The 5,300-nt window shown below is 37.8% G+C and overlaps 1 pseudogene; it reads left to right on the top strand.

The window, feature by feature from the left end:
• Window positions 1–224: 224 nt before the first annotated feature.
• Window positions 225–4,719, top strand: LOC130829881 (40S ribosomal protein S2-like; annotated as a pseudogene).
• Window positions 4,720–5,300: the final 581 nt, after the last annotated feature.

Raw genomic sequence — 5,300 nt, 5'->3', positions numbered from 1 at the left:
CCTTGACCTAGCCTATCTTGACCTATGGAATCACTTTTAAAGAATGATAGAAGAAATGCAACCATATTGAACCTGAGGTAACTTCCAAATAAATCATTAATTCCTTTTCATGAAAATTCCTTTTATGAGACAGGTCCTCTTGTGAGCACTGCAGTTTGAATGGAGACCAAAATAATGTTTCTGTTCTCATGCAGTTTATTCCTTAGAGTAGGGGTGGCCGACCCATGGGCCACAGACCTGTACCCGTCCATGGCCTGTTAGAACTGCGACACACAGCTGGAGGTGAGATACAGGCAAGCAAACAAAGCTTCATCTGTATTTACAGCCTCTCCCCATCCCTCACATTACCATCTGAGCTCTATCTCCTGCCAGATCAGCGGCGGCTTTAGATTCTCACAGGAGAGCAGACTCTACTGAGAACTGCGCATGCGAGGGATCTAGGCTGCGCGCTCCTTATGAGAATCGAATGCCTGATGATCTGGGGAGCAGCTGCAAGTACAAATTATCATTAGCAGAGAGGTTTGACTGTACAGAGACCATAATAAATCAATTGCTTGCAGACTCATATCAACACCCTATCTGTGAGTGGCAAGTGAAAACAAGCTCAGGGCTCCCACTGATTCTGCATTATGGTGAGTTGTACAATTATTTCATTATATATAAAAATGTAATAATAATAGAAATAAAGTGCACAATAAGTGTAATGCGCTTGAATCATCCCCAAACCACCCCCACCCCCACCACCCCTGGTGCGTGGAAAAATTGTCTTCCATGAAACCAGTCCCTGATGTCAAAAAGGTTGGGGACTGCTGCCTTAGAGGAACACAGACAATAAAATAATAAATATAAAACCCCCAACAAGGTGGTTTTAAATGACTTTGGATTACTAAGAAAAATAGCACCAGGGCCTATAATGGTAATGCTGGGAGTCCAGAAGAAGGGAACTTCAGATACCCCTGGAAGACCTCTTTGAGAGGGAGGTGTGATCTGAATGATGAGAAGAGATCTTCTCCTCTGAAAGGAACCAGGACTCCTATGAGAAATGGCTGATTCTAGGGCTGGAGCAAGGGAAATGGAAAATGAGCTTGGAGGCTCATCTAGCATCTGAAAGTAAGGAAGTGCTCAAAAAAATTTTTATAAAGAATGAAGGCATTGAAAGAGATACTGGAGACAATCTGAAAGAGTTCCCACGCTGGAAAAATTTGAGCAACACATAAATAATGTAGTCCTGGATTGTAACTTAAATATGTTACATGTTGAATCCCTAATAATGTGAAAAAATGATTGATTGAATAAATAGAGAAGGAAAACATTTTTCTTGCAGAAGAATTCCACATGATAGAGACAGAGTGTTATGGGCTGAATTGTGTCTCTCCAAAATTCATATGTTGACATCCTAGCACCTCGGAATGTGACTGTATTTATAAATAAGGCCTTTAAAAAGGTGATTAATGTAGGGGAAGAAAAGAAAAGCTCTTCCTCTATCCACTTAAAACCAATGGCTGTGGCTAATGAATCAAACTGATAACAGATTAACAAAAGAAAAACAATGTTATTTATATAGATTCTCATGGGAGTATGCAAAGTAAAATGTAGCTCAAGGAGACAGCCAGTTTATATACTGTTTTATTCTAAACAAATGGAAATGAAAGTTTGGGCTTCTGAGCTGAGAAAGCAAATTGCAGGAGGGTGAGGGGAGGAAATCTATGGGAAATAAAGGTTGTCTTGTTATTCAGATAAAAGTCTCTCAGATGATATGAATAGTTCCTAGATTAGCTGTTTTCCTGGTATAGAGATATCTTTACAAATATAAACTTTCTTTATAAATGTAAATTTGTTTTATAAAAGGAGACATTTATAATTTATTTTTAGATAGTTAAGGAGAGGTAAATAACTTTTGCTGCATCTGCCAGTGCTCAAATGGCTTTATCTCCATGTCAAAGAGGTGTATTTGGGGGTGGGATATTCAAATACATTTCATTAAATTAAAATGAACACTTTAGTGTGGACCTTAATTCAATCTGACTTTGTTTAACAAAAAAAAAAAAAAAAAGGAAAAGAAGAAGGAGATTAAGATACACAGAGAAGGATACCAGGGACATGGGGGCACAGAGGAACAACCATATAAATAGGCAGCAAGAAGGTGGCTCTGTGCAGGCCAAGGAGAGAGACCTCCTCAGGGGAAACCAACCCTGCCAGCACCAGCACCTTGACCTTGGAGTTCCAGCCTCTAGAACTGTGAGAAAATACATTTCTGTTGTTTAAGCCACCCAGTCTGTGGTACTTTGTTATGGCAACCATATATATAAAACTTTTATAAGTATATGTATAATTTTATCTATATTAGTATTTATCTCTCTATATCTAACTATCTGCAAAGAGAGGCAGAAAGAAACAGAGAAAGAGAAACGATCCACCTCCAGGAGGCAGAGCTTAATCTTCTACCCTGAGTGTGGGCAGAACTTAATAGCTTGGTGCTGCAAAAAAGAATATCAAAAAGAAAAAAAAAAAATAGTTACTGTACTGTAGAGAAAACTGGTAAACACTACATTAACTAAGTGATCAAGTTTGACATCACTGATAGTGTTATGTGGCTGACATATCTATTGATGGGGGTAATGAAAAGGGCACTCCCTCTCTATTCTTTCCCCAACCCCCCTAACACCTGTCTAATAATGAGAAAAACATTAGACAAATCCAAAGTGAAGGACAATATACCTGACCAGAACTCAAAACCACCACGGTCATCAAAAAGAAGAAAACCTAAGAAATCATCATAGACCAGGGGAAGCTAAGGAGACGATGAATGAGTGCAATGTGGTGTCCTCAATTGAATTCTGGAACAGAGAAGGGAAATGAATGGAAAAACTGGTGAAATATAAGCACATTATAAAGTTTACTTTATAATAATGTATCAATATTGATTTCTTACTTGTGACAGTGTAACATGGCTATATACAAATCTATATGCAATGATAATATCAGCAAATTCTGAAGTCCTCCGAAAGAAATTGTAACAAATTACGGCTAGGTTTGAGCCGGTGATTATTTATAGAAAATGTATTATTTGCTAATGACCAAGTGATCAATATTTTTCTAGCTCAGAACTCTCTTCTGGAACAAGAATCTTGCATGAGAAATCTAGGTATTCTACTTCTACGTTCACTGAAATAATCTACTGCAAATAATTCTGTATTCAGGGAGATCTGGTGCATTAGGACATCTTGGTTCAAGATATCTCAGCCTTCATCAGTTTGTTACTTTAAAAAAATGAAGTATGTTCCTTTGTCTTCCTTTTAATGTTCTGCCTAATCCAAAATTGGCCCTCTAGCCCCACATTGGCTGAATGGAAATACTGTCATTTTATTAAGATTGAACATAGGCCAGTGGTTGTATCTCATTTTGCTTGTGATCTTTGGCACAACTAGTGAGAGCCTAAAGAGCTAATATAGCTTTATCACAATTAGTCTGAAGATACTTATCTATTGCCTTGGTCTAACAATTCTAATAGATATATCACTATTTGCCACTCATTCAAACTCAAGAATGAATGTCATCTGAACCCCTTCTTATCCAATGACCTATACACTTGATTCTTCACTTCTAAATATTCTTTCTTGCATTTATTGAAATAAGTAATTTATTTTCTTATTCAATTCCTCATTTCTCATTTTCCAGTATGTGTTTATTGAAGTAATGTATGTGTGTGTGCATGTGTGTGTTTGTCAAAAGAGTTAAATTTAAATAAATAAATGCTGGAGATTGTACAGATTCTATGATCTAACTTATTAATATAAAATTTGAAGCTTTCTCTACCCCTGTGTTCAGAATAGTATGAAAGTTTAGCTACTGTGACAAGATTCTAATTACTTGCTTGACTTTCCCAATGTTTTGACACTGGGCTACTCTTGCAAGACATGTCAACAAATAGCAATTCCTACATGTATGGCTCAGAAATCCTACTTTTATAAATGTAAGAATAGACTTAATTTTCTTTCTTGTTTAAAAACACACTCTTTCCATGAAATCTACACAGGTACCTTTTAGTCCCTGGAGGAGATATCCTCTCCCTGCCCATCAAGGAATCTGAAATCACTGACTTTTTCCTGCAAGTGTTCCTCAAGGAGATTCTGAAGAGTATACCTGTGCAAAAACAGATCCGCACTGGCTAGCAGACCAGGTTCAAGGCATTTATCACCATCGAGGATTACAACAATATGTCAGTCTGGGTGTTAAGTGCTCCAAAGAGGAAGCCCCTGAAATTTATGGGGCCATTATTCTGGCCAAGGTCTCATAGTCTCCTTGCAACAAGTTAGTGGGGAAACAAGATTGGCAAATGCTGCACCAACTCTTGCAAGATGACCCAATGCTGTGGCTCTGTGCTGGTACATCTCTTCCCCACCCCTGGGGGCGTTGGCATAGTCTCAGCCCCTATGCCCAAGAAGTTGCTGTTGATGGCTGGTATCCTTGACTGCTACATCTCAGCCAGGGGCTGCAGGGCCACCCTGTACAACTTCACCAAGTCCACGTTCCATGCCATCTCCAAGACCTACAGCTATCTCATCACAACCTCTGTAAAGAGTCTGTGCTCACCAACCCTCCCTATCAGGAATTCACTGACCATCTTGTAAAGACCCACAGACAGTCTCAATGTAGAGGACCCAGGCTCCAGCTGTTGCCACCGCACATTTTTTATCCAAGAAAAATAAATTAAATTAAGCTTATTTAGGAAAATAAATGAAACTTCATCCCCCAATTAAGTCACTATGTTAAATCTAAATAGAAGTGGGTTAAGATGGGTTAATATTATTATCATTGAATGTTAAAATGAGTGTGGTCTTCAATATTCTGCAATAACCTATATGGGAAAAAATCTGGAAAAGAATGGATATATGTATGTGTATAACTGAATTGCTTTACTGTACAACTGAAACTAATACAATATTGTAAATCAGCTACACTCCAATATAAAATGAAAATTTTAAAAAATGCCATAACCAAAAAAATAAAAAAATAAAATAAATAAAATGAGTGTGGCCTTTTGTTCATTTTAGGCATTATATTTAAGGAGGAATGTGATTCAAAATAACAAAAATCTAAGATAAATTGTCTATAAACAAAACCAAAGAATGTTTGGCAAACTAGTAAGTTTAGGCTACTGGGGAGAGAAATTAAAAATTTAAATCACAGGAGAGAAAAGATGGCGGCGAAGTAGAGAGACGTGGAGTGCATCCCTCTCCACAGATGCATTGGGAATGCACGGAAGGACGCAGTCATTCCCACAGAGAACCAGCTGAACA

This window comes from Hippopotamus amphibius, chromosome 10, assembly GCF_030028045.1.
Source record: "Hippopotamus amphibius kiboko isolate mHipAmp2 chromosome 10, mHipAmp2.hap2, whole genome shotgun sequence".
Lineage (NCBI taxonomy): Eukaryota > Metazoa > Chordata > Mammalia > Artiodactyla > Hippopotamidae > Hippopotamus > Hippopotamus amphibius.
This window is presented reverse-complemented; position numbering and strand designations above follow the sequence as displayed.